The following is a 24,699-nucleotide window of genomic DNA, read 5'->3' as shown; positions in this document are numbered from 1 at the left end:
TATTATTATGAATACATAACACTACTAGGGAATGTCGATAACTTTAGCTTTCTCAACAAAATTACTATTAACAATCAACCGGATCTGTTAGTTGTACAGTAGGCTTACTTGTAACCCAGGTGTATGAACGGTACTAAAACAAAGTTGACTTTGTTTCACCATCGTCTTATTACAGTTATTAATCTTACATAGCCACAAATAGATTCTACATTACTTCATCACTATGCATCCTGCAAACAGCTCTGTGTGTGGAAAATAGTATTTAAAAATATGTTGGATCTTTCTTTCACTCGCTTCCAAAGCAAATGCACATGCTAGCCAGATCAAGATCTTTACAATACGAGGCAGTGGTAGCACTACTGCTTTTGTCCACAGGGGCTGCCAAAATCCTATTTCACAGGGGCTGCCAAAATCCTATTTCACAGGGGCTGCCAAAATCAACACAAAATGAAAGTTTCTTGTAGTTGCTTTAATTAAATGCTGCTTTGATTTTGATTCATGTACTGTTCCTTAGTCAAGTGTTTATTTGCAGAAGCCTGTAGTTTAATCCGATGGATCAGGAGAGGGAACCGTTTCCTTCTGAATTTAAATCTGAGCTCGCCATCCTGAGCAAAATTCAAAAAAGGCAAAGATACAAAAGGTGTCAGTTCTAGGCCAACATTTTAGTCCAGACTGAAATATCTCAAGAACTATTAGATGGATTGCCATGAAATTTGGTGCACACATTGATGGTCCCCAGAGGATTAACCTTCTGACTTTTCCTTTACTGCCACCAGTAGGTAAAAGTTGTCACTTAACTTTGGATACATGGATTGGCAAAAAATGTTATACAGACATTCATGGTTCTTAGACGATGTATCCTAATGACTTTGATTATCATAAGTTAAATTAAATAAATATAAAATTAGTGGTTTTGAGTGAAATGTCTCAACTATCAGATGGATTGCCGTGAAATTTGGTACTCACATTCCTGTCCCTGTCAGGATGAATTGTAATAATGTTGGTGTTCCCCTGACTTTTCCTCTCATGCCACCATCAGGTCAAAATTTTAATTTGTCCAATATTTTGGTTTATGACAATAAAATTAATTACATTCCCATTAGTCTCAGCTGCACTGCTGTTTAGTGCTAATTAGAACATTTTTGCATGCTAACACGCTAAACTAAGATGGTAAACATGGTTAACATTACCCGCCAAACATCAGCATGTTAGCATTGTGCGCATATTAGCATGCTGACGTTAGCATTTACCTCAAAGCACTGCTGTAGTGTACCCTCACAGAGCCGCTAGCATGGCTGTAGACTCTTAGTCTAGTTTGGCAGTGTCTTGTTAATTTAAGAGATTCATTTACTAATACAGATAAATACATTTATTGATGTGAGAGCTATTTACTCCGAAGTAGTTTGATAGAAAGTTCAGAATACAGTAGAATTCAGTGGACCTCAGACAAAACAATACAGTAAATGAACTACAATACAGTACATCTGCCTACATACACATTATTTCAAGTTCACCTGAGTTAAGTTTAAATAATTGATTTTGGGGTTTTTTTGGTCTTACTGTGTTACTGAACGCTCTGAAACTCGGCTCCAAAAGCAGCAAATCATTTTGATGGAAAATTATAGAGAAAATAAGTCTCGGTTGAAAAATTCCAGGGGTTATACTTTAAAACATCATTGCCAGTAAATAATTGGTATTGGCTCAGAAAGATTGATGAACTAAGTGACAGATTAATGGCGTTCTTTACTCTGTACCTTTCCATGCCTTAGGCCACATCAGTTTATTTTTCTGCTCTCAGGTGAATGCTCTGAAATATTTTTGATTTATATCCTACACTGATGAGTGCTTTTCTGAGACGAGGCTACACCCCAGACTCCAGCTTATAAAGCAAACAACCCCCGTAAAGGACAAATGATGTTAAATGCAGGGCACAGATAAAACTTTCAAGATAAAAAGTGAAAAGATACAGTGAAGAAGCATTTGGTTTCACAGGCTCGGTGCTGAGGAAGTCAGAGCTGATAGGATGTTATAGAAAAGGCATCTCAGATAACTGAATTTGATGGAACAACATATCCAGCGTTTCAAGTTGAACAGTGGGAATGAGAAATGTGGCACAGTAGCAAAATGTCCAGAACTTGAAATCAAATAACGTCGGCACTGTCTCATAATATCTGCTGTTGTTCAAAAGAAGGAAAAATATTGCAGCTAGTTGCTCAGAATTTGTCGCCGTTAATGACATTGAATTCCTAGAGGAGAATCTTTCTCCTAAAGAATGAAAAAGCACAAAGAAAGCCTTTGTACCCTTCTGAAGGGCACGGGTGATTTCAACGCTTTAATGAGGAGAAATGAACAAAAGGGGTAGAGATGACAAAGGCCGCTGCAAGTAAACATGACCCTCCTCCTAAATTCTGCCACTGCATATCCCCTCTTGGGAATAAACAAAGAAAAAGACAAAGCCACACACCCCTGTCCTCTTTCAAGAGGAAATGTCAGTGTGACGTGCCAGCTACTGATGCGTCCTAATGAGAGGATTTACCCCTCCTCCAGAGCCGGTCGCAGGGGCCCATACAGCACCTATACAGTGCTGGACCCAGTAAACAGCCTAATTGGTTATTAGCTGTATTTACTGTCAGGAAAGAGAGGACTTCTAGTGAGAGAGGAGGAATAACATAGTATGAACTATAACTGTGCTGTGCACAGCTGATCACGGTCAGTGTGTAACAGATACTTATGTTCTGCCAACACAAGTATCTTCTTCATAATACACTTTTACATCAGTACGTAGGTAGATTGGTAGGGCGATGTCAAGAGTTCCAAGTGTTGAGTCATTTTATAAGTAACCCATACATACTTCTACAATGCAGCTCACTCACAGGTTATTATCCTTTTTTTTTTTTTTGCTCTGTCGGCAAGCTATTTTACGAGCAGAGTATCAACAACATTGACCTGCTACCATCTTATAAAGTGGACAAACACCTACTTACAGATCCAGCAGACACAGAGCAACATTTTAGAATTTATTTGGAGTCGTATTTCGAGCCACTCAATGGGTGTAAATCCAATGCTCACTCTATTTTAGCTCTGTTTTGTTCTCCACCAACTCCTGAGAAAAATATCTGTCTCGCTTTAGCTGCTAAATGCTCCACAATGTTCAACAAGTTTGTGGGCTGGAAACCAAAACAATGAGCTGAAAGACACTAAAACGCTCCGTAGAAGTAGAGTCAGGTGATAATTCTCTGCAGGTTTGTCACTATAAGCCACAATTTTCACATTACACACATTATTTTGACCCACTGTTAATATGAAAACATTGATAAATGTAGCTATAAAGGTTATGTGATATGAGTAGCAATTAAACAATTCTTGCCACAAAGACTGGTATCATCTTATAAAAACCAAAACTTGTTAAAAAAACCAAAAAAAAAAAACCCTGTGCATCATTATTGATATCCTGTATTTTGGTCTGTTCTCTTTACCAAATGCTTTGCAGATTGCAGGTCTTGGCACAACATAAAGTTAAATACATGATGTTTGGTTCATTTAGTAATAATCCCCATAACAACAACTACTGCTGTAGTTAACAAAACCCGTTCCACATACAGAAAGTTCCTGTCATAAAACCAGTAGGATTGTTTGTAATGAATACTGCTATGTTCATAATCTGGCATTTAAGGCAAAAAAAAAAAATGCAGGCCAATTAATTATATTATATATTATAATATATATATTATAATCCATAACTGTGGGATTGACTGACTGACAGGTAACCTGCATCATTCTGTTCTTTTTGTTTATACTCATTTTGTCTGGTTTGAGGAATATTTGCATCCAAGTATGCTCACACACCAATCAACACATTTGGTTTTTAATTTAATTTCCCGTCTCTAGAGAGTGCAATAACAATAAGGATAGTTGCAGCATACACAGAAATGAAAAAGAGCGTATGCGCTGAAGGCCCAGTTCTCCTCAGTCTTTCGTGGACTGTGGACGAGCTGGGAGGTTGTTTCCTTAAGATCTAAGACTCTCGCGGCCTGGCTCTTGGGGGACCTGAGATATAATTTGGAATCGGGCGATGCTGTGATCAATTAAATATTTAAATTGATTCAAAACCTCAGAGGCAGCCAATGCAAAGATGATAAAACCGGAGTAATATGATTGTGTCATTTAGCTTCTGTTAGGAGCCTACCAGCAATATTTCCTACCTGCAGCTAAAATGGTAAAGGCAGGAACAGAACGAGTTCAATCATAAAGAGATGAAAGCATGACTGACCTTCTATATGTCGCTGGAAGATAAGAGCAGTTATTATCATAACAGTACTTCTGAACTGAAACACAGTAGAATCTTTCTCTTCACCTGCTAACATGTCAAGTTAGAATAAAAAAACATAAGCTACACATTTAGAGAAGAGTATTTGAAGGACGTGGGAAGGGAGCCATCTGTGTCAAGCTGTTACAAAAAGCAAATTGATATATTTTTCTATGAATTACTCTTAATGTGAGTACTCTGAAGAGAGGGCAACATGGTGAAGTGGTATTTCTACTTTGCGACTGTCACGATGAAAGATAAAACATTTGCCGTTGTGATAACTCTCCAGAGTTTTAAAATCCTGTCTCAGAGTATTATAACCGATGTGTAGTGTTTTAGTGTATGATAAACCTTCAGACTCATGAATCTGTTAACGGCCTTTCTGGATCGTATTTCATTGTCTCATCGTTGGCTGAAACAACACGCCCCCATCAGTGCTGCCCTTTGCATGTTTTTAACGCGCAGCTGTGCTTTTGCAATATTTGGGTATTATATATAAACATATTTTAATGTCCGTTGAGGATTCTTCATGTTTAAATTCAAAATATGCATGGAAACAGCTAAATGGATTATGATGATGAATTAATGATAGTATTTACCTCGGGTCGCACCTCCACTCACCCAAGGTTCAGACATTTAATGAATGAAATCAATTCTCCTGTGTTTAAGGTTCCAGGGTGGCAGATTGGAGTGAGTCATGGTGGCAGATATCTATATTCGAAGTCGTTCCACCTTGCATATCGGGTGTGTTGTTTTTGCTCCATTCAGTAATTCTGCTGGCTTTTGAATAAGTGGCAAAACTTCTTCAAAACATACCAGAATGTCCTGTTGCCTTTGATTTACTGCTACTATATATCCCATGTACAGAGATTGCACTAGATTTTAATCCAAATTCTTTAGCGTTTTAATATTTGGAGAATTATTTTATCATTTATTTCTGAGTGAACTAATAGTGTTTAGAAGACCAAATAAAGTGGTTAGCACTGTCGCCTCACAGCAAGTGGGTCCTGGGTTCGATTCCCGGTTGGGGTAAGGCCTTTCTGTGTGGAGTTTGCATGTTCTCCTCATGTTCCTCCAGGTGCTCCGGTTTCCCCCACCATCAAAAACATGTATATTAGGTTAATTCTCCTGTCAGTACCCTTGACCAAGGCACTGGCTTAGAGCTGGAGTTGGTGACAATAAACGTGATTTGATTTGAGACATCTCTTGGTTCTGCTATACTATAGTATATGTAATTTGTAAACACTATTTCTGAATTATGTGACCAAGGGGAGCAAAACACAGACTGAAAAGTATTGTACAGATGACAGAACCTCAGTGAAAAACACATGTAATATGTGCTGTAGAGCATGAGGAACTAAGTGATAGAGAAGGTCATGTCTACTGCTTACCAGTCCAGTTATGTACTGTGTACCCACCCAGTCATGGAGATGTGTCAGTAAGAGTGGTTAGGGCCGGGCAATATGGTTGAAGTCAATGTCACAATATTAAAAAGAGTATTTTTAGCTATATCAATATACATGCAGTTGATGTTGAATGCAATGAACTGTGTTTCACTGCCATGCATTACATCTCACAAAGGTCTTCACATGTGTAAAACAAGAACTTAAATCATTCTTTTTGTTAGTTTATATTAGACATTTGTTCAGAATCATTAATTTGGACAACAGGATTTTGTAAAACAATCACACAATATTTTCATATCATGATTCCACTGAAAGTAGATAAACAATATTATTGAATTATCACCTAGTGTGATCTTTGCTGTCAAAGTGCGAACTGAAAAGGTGGAAGACTAAACCTGAGCAATATACTTTTTAAAAAAACATCTGTGTTGTTTGAGGATATAATTGTATTGGAACACTCAAAATATTACATCATAATTAGATTATTATTCAAGTAAGATAATAAATGATTGAATATAAGTTTCTGTAAGACAAGACAGGAAAAGAAGCTATTGTTTAGATGTGTAGTCTTGAGCTGCTCTGCGGGAAATGCATTTGAAAAACTAGTAAATGTGACTGTAGCAGCTTGCAGGGGATTTTCTGCACTATTGTCAAAACTGCCTTGAATGTGAAAAGTTTTTAAATACTTGATCTCTTCTTTGATATCAAGTTGTAGAAACACCGGTGTGTCCTGAAATTTTCATGTGGATGATGAGACCTGTTGTCAAGGTCTTTTCCGCCCTCTCAGTCATGTCAGAATGAATATACAATGAATATTTTGACTGCACAACAGCGTTTGATGTTGTGGCTTTATGCTCCGCTCTCATTATTTTAGATGTAAAATGACACAATGACTGAGGATAAATTGCAAACAGTCTGCTGTAATTGGAGGGTATTTACAGACAGTGAAATCTGTGGAACAGACAAAGAACTACAGACTCGTTTTTAAATGATTATCTGGTGTCAAGGTCAAAGAGGGATCTTTATCTGATTAAAACAGTATACAGTATATATAGTATACCTGACTTCTACAGTAGCTGCCTAAAGTAACTCTGTCTCTCCGTGTAATAAGGAGGATTTTGTTGCTCTGTATCTGAGAGTTCAGTCAGGATGCAAGTAGTCTCTAAATTATTGAGGCGAAACACAGAAGTGAACTGTATTTGGCTTACTTGGAGTATGGCAACATGCAAGCCCCATAAGAGGCTGTTCAGAAATAGTTTGACTGTTTACATTAACCCTTAAATTCATGGGTTTTTTTGACAAACATTCCTAAATACCTCAGGTCTTTGGAGACCCAGTAGTTATGTAACACAGACTGAGTAAACATATACGTACTAACAATGATATAATAATAATCTGCCAAAAACATATTTTTGCCATAAACTTATTGATGCCTTTCAGTAGCAAATCAATTTTTTATGTTTATATACAAACAACTTAACACTGGCTGTCCGTGGTGCTGGAGATTATGTTGAATACACTTTAAAGTAACACGTTTAACTGTCTGTAAGCCGTGCTTTATATTAAAAATATATACATCTCAAAGCATAAGTGTAGTAAACGATACAAAGAAATGTTTTATTCTTGGAATTGTTCGGTATGAAAACAAAGCTTAATGTGCAGTAAGCAGTCTGCGGCTTTCTGCCCTTTATAATTCATGTTCCTGGGTGGAAATCAGTTAAAGAAAGCAAACTTTGATTGATTTACCAGATGGTCGAGGCGCACGTAACTGATCACTTGGCACAAAAAATATAATCTTCGGAATCAGCTGCTTCAGACATTTTCATTTACTGTCATCAAAACCCTCTAGTATCAAAGGAAGTGCTGCTCTGCAATAAATCTGACACACCAGCGCTGCACCATCATGTTGCTGTGACTGTAGGCTACCATAAAGAAACACAACATCACCTGCTTCTTGCATACTGGGAAACACCAACACCCTTACATATCTCAGGTCTCACTAAACCCTATAAAATATACAACATATAAACAAAGACTTTCAACACTTTTGACACCAAACAATTAAATGTTAGCAGAGATTGAGGCCCTAAAAAATAAATAAACAGCATCTGGTATGCAATAAAGATCTCTCGACTGAGATTTTACCCTTTTATTGATATCAATGAAACTGTTACAACGGCCAAATGCTTCCCTCTATCCTCCCAGTGTACAAAAGAGTTTAGAGTATGGAGAGGCAGGTAAAAAAATTCAGGCCTACAGCAGTTTTATCAAAAGTCTACATCTGTACCACCGCAAGTTAGTGTTGCATGGAAGGGAGTTATCTCTGAGGTGTCAAAAATGATAATGATTTTCGTTTGAAATTCAAAACATTTTCCTCTCCACAGCAGGCACAAGGTGAATAAATACAATTTTATAAAATCTTTGTGGGGCAGTTTCATCACTGTGAACTATCTTTTATGGGATCAAATTTAATAATTCAACTGTGCTGCTGTGCCTCTAAAAAGTTCATGTAGGACCTGGGGCTTTATTGTCCTCTTTCAGTGACTTCTTTGTTAAGTAAGAAGTTTGTTCTCCAGCAATTTTGTTTTTTCAGTTATGTTAATGACAATGAGTGTGTACATGTTGTATGTGTGTATATATCTTTTCTCCTGCCTCCCTCCTCTGTGTCGGTGGGAGCAGACAGCTATAACTCAGTTGCCTTGCTGTGCACGCAATGGAAACACACTTAGTGCAGCACTCCACACACGCCTGGAGTGCTGCTGGGAAGCTTAGGGAATACTTCACCTGTCTACACACACACAAACACACACACACACACACACACACACTAGTTTTTGCCTCAGGTACTTGGCTGCGTTTTACTTGAGTTAGCACCAAGGTTACTTGACTGAATGTGTACTCAAGAGGAAACCACTCTCCAAACACAAGGTAACAGTAAGTCACATGATCTGCTCGATGAAACATAAGTCATGTGACATACTGTGAAATTATTTTGTTGTATGTGATTTATTTGAACCCATTACAGTAAGATTGTACTAGCATGTTTGTCAATCATCTACTGTATATGTACAACTAAAACACCACACTAAACAGAACAAGTTGCCAAGGTTACCCTGTCCAAATAACATCAACTTGCCCTAACCGCTGCTTGCGGGATTCACCGCTGGGGAAAGCTGTCTATGTAGGCTTAATTAATAACCACAAGCAGTCAAATGAATGCCCCTTCAGGCATACTTGCCAGGATTGAAAGACTTGCGGAACTTTTATCCTGTCCTTATTCTAATCACAGTGTTGTCTTATCAAGAGCTGAGACACTTGCCCTCTTCTTTACACCAGTGAAACTTTAACAACTGTGTGTTGAATGTGAGGATTTGAAGTTATTCCACCTCAGGCTCGCAACATTCACTGTTCTCTCAACTTGGATGTTGGTTGACTTTTTGATTTGTTAATGTTTCACTGAGCATTTTTTTTAAATACAGCTATGTAATTGTGGTGTGTAAAAGATGGATAACTGTGTGTACAATAGACTACCACATTTGGTATTGTAAATGTAAGAGGCTTTGGTTGCTCGTGTATTTCTTAATTAGCCACATTAATTAGCTGCAGCTATAACTTTCATTACAGCTAAAATACATACATTGTCATAGGAAATAAGATGTGGGTGGGTGTGGTAGCCTCACTCCTATTAAATAATAATAACAATAATAGTATTATTAAGTAAAGAAACACAAGTGTTATTTCAGTTTTAACTTTTAATTCATGGTTTCACATAAAAGTCCCTGTTGAATTTCTGCGACGTCTGCAGCACTACAGTGAAACCAGGCCGCCGATTAGAGAAGAGATGTTGCCAGATCTCGCGAGAGTGTGTTGCTGAGACAGAGACAGCTTTTAATCAAAGTTCATTTTCTCCTAATTTGTCTGTCTGAAAAATGCCATTTCAGTGTCAGATGTTCGGAAGATATGTGGCTTGTGAAAAATGGGCCTGATATTTAATTTGGTGACTATGGGGTGAGAAAATCTTCATAATCTGTGCTCACAATCACTTCTCCCTTTGGAGTGAATAGACCTGCCACTAGTCTCCTAAAGGGGCGAGGCAGCGGTGAAACCCACATGACACAGATACAGGAAATGGCTCTCAAGTGAGCCGTCTCCCTTCTAAACCGTCTCTGATAAAATATGTAGCTACAGCCAGTTAGCTGGCCCGCAGCTAGTCAGCAGTGAAGCCTGCAAAACCACAACTTGACATTTTTAGACCTCGTTTTTATAAAGATTAAACAAATAACATATAACGTGGTAATTAGTGAGGTTTAGAGGTACGGTAGGCAAAATTTTTTTACCTTTGGACAGAGCCAGGCTAGAACCAGGTGAATGCAAATACAATATTCACTCTCTTTGAGCTCTGTTTTTGGTCTCCACCAACTCCTGATGGAAATATCTGGCTCTGCTAAATGCTCTACTATGTTCACCAGCTAGTCTCTAACTGTGTCTGTCTGCTGTTTGGTGCTGAGAAGGTAGTGTACAAGGGGTTTTTAGAGCTTTGGATTAAAGAATATTTAGCAAATATAAATATCTAGTGAAAGTTATCACCAAATGTCAAAAGGTTATTGAAAGCATCTTTCGGTGCCTGTGTAAAGGTCAGACTCAGTGTTGAGGTAAATATTCACATGGCCTCTTAGAGTTGCCCTCCAGACACGTTGTATGTAAGTATGTAAAAATACACTGCTGTGATTAATATTTTGTTTAAGCATGGATGTGGTTAGAGACATATATCCATGGTGAGCGTGCAAGAGCGTTGATATGGCTAGAGTTAGAAGAAACATCAGAGAGATTGAGGCAGCAATACATGTTTGAGCCTCAGTGTTGAAGCCATTTCTATGGAAGTAATAATATTTTGAGTTTATTTTGTAAATCTGAGAAAAACTTGTGTTGCAAATGAAACGTAGAAATTGGAATGTAAACAGTTAGCCAGTGATCTAGTATAATGCAATTTGATTGGCTGTTAGATTTAGTATGAAAGAAATAGAACCTGTCAGCGTTCGTTTATTTGCAAAAGAAAAGTCTGGAGAGAAGCTATTCCTTAATTTGGCATTTATTAAAGAATTGGAGGATCAAAAGCATCTTGTACAAGGATCTTTTCTATTCAGAAAACCACAGTCAGCAAGCTGTTAATCTGTAGCCATCATCCTAAAAAAGAATGCCTTTCTTAACATTACACAGAGTTTTAAATGAAAATGTGCAACTATCTGATAGGTTTCTACAGAGGTGGGGAGGAGCTGTGGTTTAGACTTAGCTCTCCCTTCGGTGGTGCACAGGCTGGTCCCAGCCTCTAGGCACACGATTCCACCCTTCGTGTGGACACAGCGCCCTAGTGGAGGAATCCTACACTTCCTCTGTTTGTAAGTTGCTAAAGTCTCTGCTTCGTTCCCCAAAACTGATACTTTTCCTCTCATGGTCATTACAATACATACTGTCCTCAGTACATGATGTTCTTTCTGATATCCCTGTTTCTTTGTATAAGTGTAAGCCTGTTTGCAACAGCTAATCAACTTTTCCCTACAGTCAGCAGTCTGCAGGACAACACTTTGAATTGTTAAACCTCATGCCCTGTGTGTGTGTGTGTGTGTGTGTGTGTGTGTGTGTGTGTGTGTAAAAAAGTTTCAACATGGTATTAATATAATAGGCAATCAACCTTCATTAAAATTTTTAATTCTCACAAATCCCTCCTTTTACACCTTTTAAGGTGTAAACTCAATCGAAATGATGCAACTACATACTACAACCCCCGTCCCCATCTACCTGTACCTCCTGTAACTCTTCTTCCTCATCTGACTCCAAAGCTTCACCTAACAGGGGCATTTGGTAAGGCGGAGGGTCTTTCTCTTTGGTAAGAGCAGTGGTAATGAGACGGTTGATCAATGCACGTAAGCAGGGGATGCAACAACAGCCACAGCACACTAAAATGGCTGCGAAACAAGCAAAGGAAACAATTAGTGACATGAAGAGGGCCTTATATTTACCAAAATAATGATTTGCCCAATTACTGAACGGGTCGTTGATGCCTGAATTTTCAGCCAACTCTTCAGACAGGGAAGTAAGGCCAGCTAGAGCCTTGGTGATGCTTCCATCAGGGGCAGTATTATTGGGAATGAATGTACAGCAGAAATCCCCAAACATTTTGCAAACTCCACCCTTTTCTGCCAACAGCATATCTAAAGCCATTCTATTCTGCCAGGCCATAAGAGAAGTTGGTCCCAATTGTTCCGCAATTCCTTTGACAGCATCTCTGGTGTAATTGACAAACCTCTGTTGGTTGTAATAAATGTAATTTATCCAATCCACATTTTTATTTATAGTAACATAGAAGAACAAGGACTCAAATCCTGCAGCAATTTGCTTTCTGGCCTTGAACTCCTCAGGTACACCTCTAGGAACTCCTACAGCATCTATATACACGTGTGAATTGAATGAACCTCCTGGAATGCTTCTCTTAATACGCTGGTAAGGGCCATGGGGGAGTCTTTTAGGCAAATCTTTCGCATCAGCAGGGAGTAAGTGGAATGGCATAACTAACTGGGCCATGGCATAAGTGCCTGTCCATTGTTTGGGCAGAAGGGGACGCAGTTTATTATCCCCACACAGCCACCACAAATCAGCTCTGGATACATTTTGGTTAGTGAATGCAGAGGCAGTGAAATTTCCGGAGTCGTTTGCGATGTTTACAGAAACTGCACAGTAGCTCCTTGGTAATTTACCTACATTAGTACCATCCCCTATTCTGCTGAAACAGGTGTAATTACCAGCATATACAACGATTGATGGAGGTGTATCTGGGCTAGCAACAGGAGGAAAGAGCAAGGCCAAAGTTTTACATTTGCTGTTGGTGGGATGTGACCCTGAACTAAACAATTTAGTTACACATTGTAGGCCTTCAGGATCATTAGAGGTGTTTAGTCTAAAGGGCATGGTGCCCAACATAGGCCTGGCTTTGGCACACGCAACACAATCAGTTTGACCTGTGGATTGAGCAGTACATCTCACCCACTCCAACCACTCATTTTTCTCTGTGTAACCAGTTTCTAAAGCTAATTTATCATCGTAGGTAACATTTGTCAAATAGGTAACGTGCGGGCCCCTGTATACCTCTAGGGTTGAAGACGGGTGTGGGTTGAACGGGGAAGTGCATGTAGTTTGGCTTGATTATATTGATTTTAATTAAACCTAGTGGGTCCGTGCCAGAGACATGAGCCCCCAAAGTATACAGTCTGGCATCACCCGGTTCTGGATCTTTTAAGGTAAGTATAAGGGGGTTGCAGTTCATTTTTTCACAGCCAGCCGGTTGACTGGCTTTTATTATGGACAGTCTATTTTTTAAATCATTGTGCTTGTCTACCCCCTGTATTTGATAGCCATAGTCTGTTGCTGCAGTAGTCCATAATGCCTGACTCCAAAGGGAACACCTATGTCCACTCTGAGTATTTTGGTACACTATGCATAAGTATTTGTCTGACCAATGCCACGCAGCATGATTACCTCCACAGTTGATAATGCTGCAGGCGTCTACTTTTAGTGATGCTGTCACTCCCTCAGTGAATGTAAGGTTTACTGCTCCCTCAACCCACTGATGTTCTGTCTTATCTAGAACAACATTGAAGACCCTTCCACCAATGCGTCTCTTGACTCGATGTACTTGATCAGACAAGGGTGTGGCCTTGGTTGTGAGTACCAGGGATTCAATGGTGGTTTCATTAGCTACTTCATTTCTTAACTGCTGCATTTCCAAGCATAACAAGGGTATCACTATTAAGAGGGAAACACAGAGAAGAAAACAAATTGTTCCCCTTAGGCCACAGAGGCCTGGTTGGCGAAAAGGGTGCCACGGTCGACCCCTAGGGTCAGCCATGACAGTTAGGGCTTCTCAACTTCTTTGGGTCAAATTCTTAGTTTTATCTTTTAGAGCCCTTGTGTTCAGCCAATTCAGTTCTAACCTCCGCTAATGTGTGTGAGGGTGGTGGGGCTGGTACACAATGTGTCAGGTGGTGCCAAATTGCTCCAGCTTTTCCTTTTACCTGGACTGCGTGTGAGGTACACTCAACCACTTCATAAGGTCCTGTCCACCTGGGATCAGTCCACTTTCTCTTGTGAACTTTCACCCGTACCCAATCCCCTACCTGTACTGCTGGAGTCTCAGTGAGGGTTGCTTCGGGTTCGGCCAGCTGTACCTGTTTACACAAAACTCGGGTCAAGTTAGTCAATGCAGTCATGTATTCGTCACAGTCAATCTGCCAGACATCCAGAGGGGCATATGACCTCCTCTCCTGGGTGGCCCTGGCATTGGCCTACCTGTCAGCAACTCATGGGGTGTCAAGTGTGTCTTGGCCCCTGGGGACGTTCTCATGGACATAAGCGCCAAAGGCAGTGCATCCACCCAACTGAGCTTTGTGCCAAAACAGATTTTAGCAATCTTTCTTTTCAGAGTCTAGTTGGCTCTTTCCACCAAACCCTGCGACGTGGGATGATACACTGCTCCAAATCTATGTTATTCCCAGTGCTTTTTCCACCTCCCCCAGCTGTTTGTTACTGAAATGTGAGCCGTTATCTGAGCGTACATTACGCGGGACCCCGTATCTTGGTATTAACTCATTTTTCAACCATTTTACTACTACATCTGCTGACTCTTTTTTGCATGGTATTGCCTCTACCCACTTGGTGAATCTGTCCACCATCACCAGCAAGTAACGGTAGCCTTTTGTTCTGTTTTCCACACCCATATCGGTGAAGTCGATCGTGATGTCTTGGAATGGTGCTTCTGGTACTGGAAACCTTCCCATTGGGCACTTGTATGTCTGCTTAGGGTTGTGTCCATTGCAAGTGTAGCAGTCTGTCACATAGTTTTCCACTATGGCTGTCGTGGGGATGCCACCAGCATCCTTCAATGTTCTTCTGTGTTTTCTTCTCATGAGCTGGGCCGTGTGCTTGTTTGAGTAGTAGCTGACAAAGTTTGGCTGGAGCCACTATTCTTCCATCATGAGCTCTCCACAGGCCTTCCTTCTTTGTTGCTCCTTTCCGATGCCATTCACTTTGCTCGTATACTCCTGCTTGTTCTTGCATGTCAATGATGTCTTTCTCTGTTAGTTCTGGTAGTTGTTCAATGGTGACAGACATCTGCCTTGGTGTGTATCCTCCCGCCTTCTTGGCCGCTAAGTCTGCAGCATCATTTCCTTCAGCTATGCTGGTGTCTAGTTTCTGGTGTCCTTTGCATTTCATCACGGCCACAGCTGCAGGCAGTAGCACTGCTCTTACCAGTTTTTCTAGCTGTGCTCGGTGCTTTACTGGAGTGTTGGCTGTAGTCAGGAAGTTCCTTCTGACCCACTGCGGTCCATCCACATGTACAGCTCCATGTCCATAGGCTGAGTCTGTGTAGATGTTCACTCTTTTTCCTTCAGACAACTCCAGGGCTCTTCTTAAGGCCACTATTTCAGCCAGCTGTGCTGAGGCTGGTTGTGGTATGAGACCTCGGTCTATTGTGAGATGCGTCTTTGTGTGTGGATCCTGTTTTACTACAGCATAGGAGGCCACATTTCCACTGTCTCTTCTGTAGCAGCATCCATCTGTGAATAGGATCACTTCTGGGTTTTGTAGAGGTTCTGTTTCCAGATCCGTTCTGAGTCTGACATCTTTCTCAGCTCTTTCCGCACAATTATGCGCTTGGCTATTGTCTGTGGTCAGTCCACTTGCCATGTTCACATTATGTGACATGTGGTTGCAGCAGAATGTCTGAAATTTTCATTTTTCTTGCTGTGGAGAAGGTGAATGCACTTGATCCCAAAAATGCCACTACTCCATGATCAGTGTTCACTTTCAATTCGTGGCACATTACTATGTGGCTTGTTTTTGTGATTGCTCTTGCCAATGCTGCTAAGTACCTTGTACATCCTGCTTGCCCTGTTTCCATATTATCCAGTTTGGAGCTGTGGTACATTAGCACTCTTCTTTCTCCCTCCTTTTTCTGGAAAAGCACAGCATTAACTACTCCAGCTTTTTCAGAAACATCAAGATGGAAGGATTTTGTGTAGTCAGGTGATGTCAGAGCAGCAGCTTGTGCCAGTGCTTGTTTTGTGAGGGTGAAAGCCTCTTCAGCTGGTTGGGTCCATGACAAGTGGCCAGTGAGGTTGCGATTTCCCACCTCTGCCACCATGTCTCTAAGGGGTTGTGTGAGCTCCACATACGCTGGAACATGGTTACGGCTATACCCTGTCAGGCCTAGAAAGGCTAGCATTTGTTGGACTGTGGCTGGTTTCCCATGTGACAGGATGGATGACTTCTGTGAGGCGGTGAGGGTGTGTCCTTCGTGAGAGATCTCACGGCCTAGAAACACAACCATGCGTCTGCAAACTTGCACCTTTTCTCTTTTGACCTTGTACCCTTGTTCTGCAAGCAGTGTGAGCAAGGGAGTGTGTAGCAGTCAGGCAGGCTTCAGCTGTAGGCGCAGCCAAGAGAATGTTGTCTACGTACTGTATGACCACTACATCTTGGGGTAGAGCCAAAGGTGTGAGGTGTTGTTTTAGTACAGCGTTGAACAGTCCAGGGCTGTCCCCATAGCCTTGTGGTAGTCTGGTGTAACTATATGTCCGGTCCTTATACGTGAAAGCAAAATATTCTCTTGATTCTTGGTCTAAAGGTAAGCGGAAAAATGCATTAGCCAAGTCCACCACAGTGAAGTACTGGTGCTGTGGACCAATGTTTTGGAGGGCCAAGTATGGGTCAGGAACAGGGAGGGCCTCAGGTACTGTGGCAGCATTCACCGGGTGGAAATCTTGCACCATCCTCCAGCCTTTTCCTTCCCCTTTTGTCACAAGTAGAATGGGAGTGTTCCATGTGGACTTGTATGAAATGAGGACGCCAGTTTGAAGCAGACCTTGGATTGTGTCTGCAATGCCCTCTTGTTGTTCTGGTTTGAGGCGGTATTGAGGACGCCATATAGGACCGTGCCCTGGTTTGACAGTGATATGGACAGGGGGAGACCAGCTACAGCTGATGTCAAATCATCCACTCGGCTCATGGAGTGCTCCATGAGTCTAGTCAGTGTTCCTATGGCTCCTGCCGCTTCTTTGTGGAAGGCTTTGGCCATTTCATCGTTTGGTGCTTCGATGTCCAGTTGTCCTCCTTTTACAAGCACCATAGGGGCCTGCACTGGTGGAGAGGAGGGTTTCTCAGAGCTGTGATGTGTATGGTATGGGGGAGGGTCAATTTCCGGTAGGGAGGGGTATAGTTGGCTGAGCGGATTCCCTTTCTCTGGAGGTGCTGATGGGGAAACTGGCAGCACAGTTGTTGTTGGTGAGGCTGCTACTGACCCCTCCCTTTTTTTCTCTCCGCCTTCCCCTGGCTCTTGCCTGCTGCTGTCATTATTGCACAAATGGCTGTGGTGGTCACATCTCTGTCTTTAGCTTTTTCCAGTCTCCTATATGCCAATCCCCATTTATGGCTTCCTGCTGTCTCCCAATCACAAAGGGCTTCTCTATGATTTGCAGCTGCAGCAGTCACCATGCACATGATCACTTGAAGGGTGGGCAGCTCAGCTTCCTGGTTGCTGGTGAGGAGACCCTGTCTCTCCCATTTCTCCCACAACTTGTCCACTGCTTTCTTTGTCTGTCCCTTGTCTTTTTTACCTACTTTTCCCTCTAGCTTCTGTATCACATGTGCCTTTAACTGGCCCAAACTCATAGGCTGATCTCCCATTATATTTGTACACACACACCTTCAGGTGTCCTTTTAATATTTTCAAATCGATCATACAACCCAAACCAATGTATCTTAAGATTAAAACCATAAACTAAACAATCCACAACTTTAAGACCATAAACTACACAATCCACAACTTTCCTAACCCTATTAGTGTCTTCTCACATGCAGCTACACGTTCTTCTAATGTCAAAACAACAGGAGGAGGCCGAATGCGACCGGCTTGTCACTTAATGTTAACACACAATATCTTCGTAAGACACAGTTGGCAATCTACCCAGGAGGCATGGCACGTCTCCCCAGTCACTCATGTCCATGAGAACAACCCAACATTACACTGCTCAATTTCACAAATCCACCAACATTGCGATTCTCAACATTGCTTTTTTTAAAACACAGAGCAATTTTCAACACATGTAACTATATTTTCTATTAAGATACTATACTATTTCACCATAAAGACAATTTAAATTTCAAAATGTATTATTTTGTCTTATTATTACTATTCTGTTTAGTTTTATTTGCTTTTATAGTGATACCACTTCATTCCCAATAGTAATTGTTCGCTTTATTCCCAAAAAAACATACTTAAATTTTTTCTTAGTGCACCTTTAAATTTTTTTTTTTAACCCAGTTTCACATTCATTCCCCTTTTAATATCTACCTCCCATACATTAATGACACATGCACTCAATATTATTATACACACAAATCCCCAAATAAGTCATTAATGTCTTTCACTCACTCTAACCCTAATTTTTGGTACTTTGTGATAAAACTCACGGGACTCCAACCCTCAGGGACTCTAACCCTGTTTTCTCAGGGACTCTAACCCTAATTTATTTTTGGTAATTTGTGATAAAACTCATGGGACTCTAACCCTCAAGGACTCTAACCCTGTTTTCTTAGGGACTCTAACCCTAAGTTTTTGGTACTTTGTGAGTATAACTCACGGGACTCCAACCCTTAGGGACTCAAACCCTATATTGGCCTTAACTTTTGATTCTCCAATTCACCAGTCACTTATTGTTTGTTCAATGTAGCTATTTATATTATAAGATTTAGACTGTAATTTCCTTACCTCCTCCTCACTCACTTTTAATTTGGTATCAGTCAATGCACAGAATTTGGTTGTTAACAACAGGTTTCTGCTTACCTTTTCTTTGAGGGCGCCCGGTGAGTGACGAGGAGTCCAGAAACACAGAGCCGGTCCCACCGGAAAAACCTCAGCAGTGGACAGCGTCGAATTTTCTCCTTTTCTTCCTCAGCAAATCACGTCGGGGTCACCAAATTTGTGAGCGCGTTCGTTTATTTGCAAAAGAAAAGTCTGGAGAGAAGCTATTCCTTAATTTGGCATTTATTAAAGAATTGGAGGATCAAAAGCATCTTGTACAAGGATCTTTTCTATTCAGAAAACCACAGTCAGCAAGCTGTTAATCTGTAGCCATCATCCTAAAAAAGAATGCCTTTCTTAACATTACACAGAGTTTTAAATGAAAATGTACAACTATCTGATAGGTTTCTACAGAGGTGGGGAGGAGCTGTGGTTTAGACTTAGCTCTCCCTTCGGTGGTGCACAGGCTGGTCCCAGCCTCTAGGCACACGATTCCACCCTTCGTGTGGACACAGCGCCCTAGTGGAGGAATCCTACACTTCCTCTGTTTGTAAGTTGCTAAAGTCTCTGCTTCGTTCCCCAAAACTGATACTTTTCCTCTCATGGTCATTACAATACATACTGTCCTCAGTACATGATGTTCTTTCTGATATCCCTGTTTCTTTGTATAAGTGTAAGCCTGTTTGCAACAGCTAATCAACTTTTCCCTACAGTCAGCAGTCTGCAGGACAACACTTTGAATTGTTAAACCTCATGCCCTGTGTGTGTGTGTGTGTGTGTGTGTGTGTATATGTGTAAAAAAGTTTCAACATGGTATTAATATAATAGGCAATCAACCTTCATTAAAATTTTTAATTCTCACAAACCCTGCGAAATAGTCAGAAGCCACTGGACTCTGGAGCAACATAGTCATTTGACCTACACGGAACTACACAGTTAATTTGTAAGAAAAGTAAAGATCCGAAGTTTTAAATTATTTATTTGGTATTTTGTTTCGAGATTCATAATTAAACAGTCAAACGAAGAACTTTGGATTCGAGACTTTTATTCACTGACGTTTTGTGTTGAATACAAAAGAACTTTGAAGTCCTAAGCTAGTGAGTTAGTTTGTTGCACTCACACTCAGTGAGACTCGAAAGAGGAGTCTGTTGTGCACCAACGTCAGCGACTAGCAGACGTATCAGAATGTTAAGTGTAGTTAGCATCTTTTATTTGTTTATGTTGTTTGTTAGCTTGTAACTGGCAGTGGCTGACACAGCGTTAGTGGTTATGAAACATCCAATAATATCTGCTACGATGTTACAGTGTGTTCACATTGTTATAACGTAATGTTAGTAGATAGTTGAAGGAAGCGCCAGGGTCAGTTTACAAACTGCACTCTACCATGTTTGCTGTCAAAACTTTCGCTAACTTAGTGCAAACTTTCGCTCTGTACTGACAAGACCGTTCTGTGCTGGAGGTTTCAGGTTTCGTTGCCAGTGGCATTGCGGTTGGCTTTCGATTTGTGACGTGCCAAATCCAGCTCGCCCGGAGTACGTTTGAATCTCAGATTTTAGGAAAGTGTACAAACATCTCCCCCTTCAGTAGACGAATGTGAAAACACCTCTCTAGTGACAAACTTTTCATAGATGCAAATGACATTTTAGGGAACTTAAACATAAGGAAAACACATTTTTGAGTGGAGTGGTACTTTAATAACCAGATGTGCAAGACAGGTACTGCATGTTTTAATTTTACAGGTACAATAGTTTTGTTCACCTCCCAAAGACATTTACTGAAATCTCTTGCTTTTTCAGAAGCAATTCTTTTTGTTTTGGTGAATAATGTAATCCCTTCATGCTTCCATATTGTTGTCTTAGTTCTTACTTGGCTGACTGTTTGTCACTCGTGTGTTAAAATAATCTGCTCATGAATATTAACCTTCTCCAATCTGCTTAAAACACATGCATACTGCACATACGCACACACACTTAAAGGTCCAGTGTGTAGGATTTAGTGGCATTTAGCGGTGAAATTGTAGTTTGCAACCATTTGAATAACGCTTGTCTCACCCTCCCCTTCCAAGCGTGTAGGAGAAACTACGGTGGCCGTGAAACTCGCGAAAAACGCAAAAGGCCCTATCCTGAGACAGTGTTTGGTTTGTCTATTCTGGGCTACTGTAGAAACATCCCCTCCCTATGTAGATAAAAACCTTATTCTAAGGTAATGAAAACATGATTCTTATTTTCAGGTGATTATACACTAATGAAAACATACCTGTAAATATTATACTCCATTTCTGCCAATAGATTCTCCTAAATGCTATACTCTGGACTTTTAACCTTGTCTTTTGCTTGCAGTGTCACTGAGGGCTCAAAGCCTTTCCTCTCCTCTTAGGGTCTTTGAGGCTTCTCGGTTTATGTTCATTCCTCATATTTTATTTCATGTCTGAGATAATAATAAAAATGGATTTTAGTCTTAATTTATTAGCCTAAACTGTTCATTTATCTTTATCATATTCTGAAACTTGTGAGACATATAATAATTTAAAACAGCAGAAAACACAGCTATGACAGATAATGCTAATTCAAAGAAGAAATCCTTCTTAACACTCTTCTCCTAGCTTGCATTTCATTTTACTCTGAAAAAGAAAACAAAACTGTTTATTATGTCTGGTAGGTTGTGAATCATTCCTGATAACCTCAGTCTGTCAGCAGTAACCTAAAATAGTGAAGCTTTATAATAATATTGGTCTCTTTTATTGTCATAAAGCCTCAATATGCTGCAGGGGACTGATGCCTTCTCTTTTAATGAAATTATTAACAGATGAGACCAGAAACAATTTTCATTACATTTCATTTCCTGCTGATTAGGACATTTTAATTAACAATATGCCATTATTACCCATGGACAGGGAATTCCATTTTCACAGTCCTTTTCAATGAGGTAAATTATTATGAAGCAAATTATTTTCTGGGTTTTGTTCTACTTAGAAAACCTGGTTCTTCTTTTCCTTTCGGCTGTTCCCTTTCAGGGTTCGCCACAGCGAATCATGTGCCTCCATCTAACCCTGCATCCTCTTCACTCACACCCATTAACTTCATGTCCTCTCTCACTACATCCATAAATCTCCTCTTTGGTCTTCCTCTAGACCTCCAACCTCAGCATCCTTCTACCAATATATTCACAGTCTGTCCTCTGAACATGTCCAAACCACCTCAATCTGGCCTCTCTGACTTTATCTCTGAAACATCTAACATGAGCTGTCCCTCTGATGTACTCATTCCTGATCCTGTCCATCCTTGTCACTCCCAAAGAGAACCTCAACATCTTAAGCTCTGCTACCTCCAGCTCTGCCTCTTGTCTTTTCTTCAGTGCCACTGTCTCTAAGCTGTACATCATCGTTGGTCTCACCACCGTCTTGAACACCTTTCCTTTCATTCTTGCTGATACTCTTTTATCACACAACACACCTGACACTTTTCTCCACCCATTCCAACCTGCTTGCACTCGCCTCTTCACCTCTTTTCCACAGTCTCCATTGCTCTGAACCGTTACTTAAAGTCCTGCACCTTCTTCACCTCTGCTCCCTGTAACCTCACCGTTCCACCTGGGTCCCTCTCATTGACACACATGTATTCTGTCTTACTGCAGCTAAGCTTCATTCCTCTGTTTTCCAGAACAGACTGCCATCTCTCTAGATTTTCCTCCACCTGCTCCCTGCTCTCACTACAAATCACAATGTCATCCGCAAACATCATAGTCCATGGAGATTCCTGTCTAACCTCATCTGTCAGCCTGTCCATCACCAGAGCAAACAAGAAGGGGCTCAGAGCCGATCCTTGATGCAAACCCACCTCCACCTTGAACTCCTCTGTCACACCTACAGCACACCTCACCGTGGTTACAGCTCTCATACATGTCCTGCACCACTCTAACATACTTCTCTGCCACTCCAGACTTCCTCATACAATACCACAGCTCCTCTCTCGGCACCCTGTCATACGCTTTCTCTAAATCTACAAAGACACAATGCAACTCCCTATGACCTTCTCTGTACTTCTCCATCAGCATCCTCAAAGCGAATACTGCATCTGTTGTACTCTTTCTAGGCATGAAACCATATTGCTGCTCACAAATGCTCACCTCTGCCCTTAGCCTAGCTTCCACTACTCTTTCCCACAACTTCATTGTATGGCTCATCAGCTTTATTCCTCTGTAGTTCCCACAGCTCTGCACATCTCCCTTGTTCTTAAAAATTGGCACCAGTACACTTCTCCTCCATTCCTCGGGCATCCTCTCCTTCTCCAAGATCTTGTTAAACAAACTAGTCAGAAACTCTACTGCCACCTCTCCTAGACACTTCCATACCTCCACAGGTATGTCATCAGGACCAACTGCCTTTCCACTCTTCATCCTCTTCAACGTCCTCCTCACTTCACTCTTGCTAATCTTTGATACTTCCTGCTCCACACCAGTCACTTCTTCTACTTTTCGTTCGCTTTCATTTTCCTCATTCATCAACTCTTCAAAGTACTCCTTCCATCTTCCCATCACACTCCTGGCACCTGTCAATACATTTCCATCCTTATCTTTAATCACCCTAACCTGCTGCACATCCTTTGTCTGACCAACCTGTACAAATCCACCTCTCCCTCTTTAGTGTCCAGCCTAGCATACAAGTCCTCATATGCTCTTTGTTTGGCCTTTGCCACCTCTACCTTCACCTTACGCTGCATCTCCCTGTACTCCTGTCTACTCTCTTCAGTCCTCTCAGTGTCCCACTTCTTCTTAGCTAGCCTCTTTCTCTGTATACACTCCTGAACTTCGTCGTTCCACCACCAAGTCTCCTTGTCCGCTTTCCTCTTACCAGATGACACACCGAGTACCCTCCTACCTGTCTCCCTGATCACATTAGCTGTAGTGGTCCAGTCATCTGGGAGCACTTCCTGACCACCCAGAGTCTGTCTCAGCTCCTCCCTGAAAACTACACGACATTCTTCCTTTTTCAACTTCCACCACTTTGTCCTCTGCTCTGCCTTTGTCCTCTTCATCTTCCTCACCACCAGAGTCATTTTACACACTACCATCCTGTGTTGTCTGCCTACACTCTCCCCTACCACAACTTTACAGTCACTGGTCTCTTTCAGATTATAACGTCTACACAAGATGTAGTCCACCTGAGTGCTTCTACCTCCGCTCTTATATGTCACCCTATGTTCCTGCCTCTTCTGGAAGAAAGTGTTCACCACAGCCATTTCCATCCTCTTTGCAAAGTCTACCACCATCTGTCCTTCTGCGTTCCTGTCCTGAAGACCAAACCTGCCCATCACATTCTCATCACCTCTGTTCCCTTCACCTACATGCCCATTGAAATCTGCACCAATCACCACTCTCTCACCTCTGGGGATGCTCTGCATCACTTCATCTAACTCCCTCCAGAATTTCTCCTTCTCTTCTAACTCACATCCTACCTGTGGGGCATAACCACTCACAACATTGAACATCGCCCCTTCAATTTCCAGCTTCAGACTCATCAACCTGTCTGATACTCTTTTCACCTCTAGAACATTCCTCACAAACTCCTCTTTCAGGATAACTCCTACTCCGTTTCCCCTTCCTATCTGACCCATGGTAGAACAACCCTGCTCCTAAGCTTCTAGCCTTGCTACCTTTCCACCTGGTCTCTTGGACACACAGTATGTCCACCTTCCTTCTCTGCATCATGTCAATCAACTCTCTAGCCTTCCCTGTCATAGTCCCAACATTCAAAGTCAGTCCTGCATTCTTAACTTTCCTCTTCTCTCTCTGCCTACGAACACACCTTCCTCCTCTCCTTCTTCGTCTTTGACCAACAGTAGTCCAATTTCCACCAGTACCCTGTAGGTCAACAGCACCGGTGGCGGTCGTTGTTAACCCGGGCCCCGACCAATCCGGTATGGAAGTCATTTTGACGATTCGCATTTGGCATGTGTTTTACGTCGGATGCCCTTCCTGACACAACCCTCTGCATTTATCCAGACTTGGGACTGGCACACGAAGTCACTGGCTTGTGCCCCCTTGCGGTTGCATTTGCCCCCTTGTGGTTGCATTGCCCCCTTGTGGTCTACTTAGAAAACCTCTGTCTAGTAATATAGGATAGGTTGTATAAATTT

At 41.3% G+C, this 24,699-nt stretch overlaps 1 protein-coding gene across 1 annotated transcript in view; it reads left to right on the top strand.

The window, feature by feature from the left end:
- The window catches only part of galnt18b (UDP-N-acetyl-alpha-D-galactosamine:polypeptide N-acetylgalactosaminyltransferase 18b), a 105,412-nt gene that overhangs the window by 23,066 nt on the left and 57,647 nt on the right, over positions 1-24,699 (top strand). The gene's annotated exons all lie outside the window — the stretch shown is intronic.

Source organism: Siniperca chuatsi, linkage group LG1 (genome assembly GCF_020085105.1).
Source record: "Siniperca chuatsi isolate FFG_IHB_CAS linkage group LG1, ASM2008510v1, whole genome shotgun sequence".
Classification (NCBI taxonomy): Eukaryota; Metazoa; Chordata; class Actinopteri; order Centrarchiformes; family Sinipercidae; genus Siniperca; species Siniperca chuatsi.
Note: the sequence above shows the minus strand (reverse complement) of the source record. Positions and strands in the feature narration are given on the sequence as shown.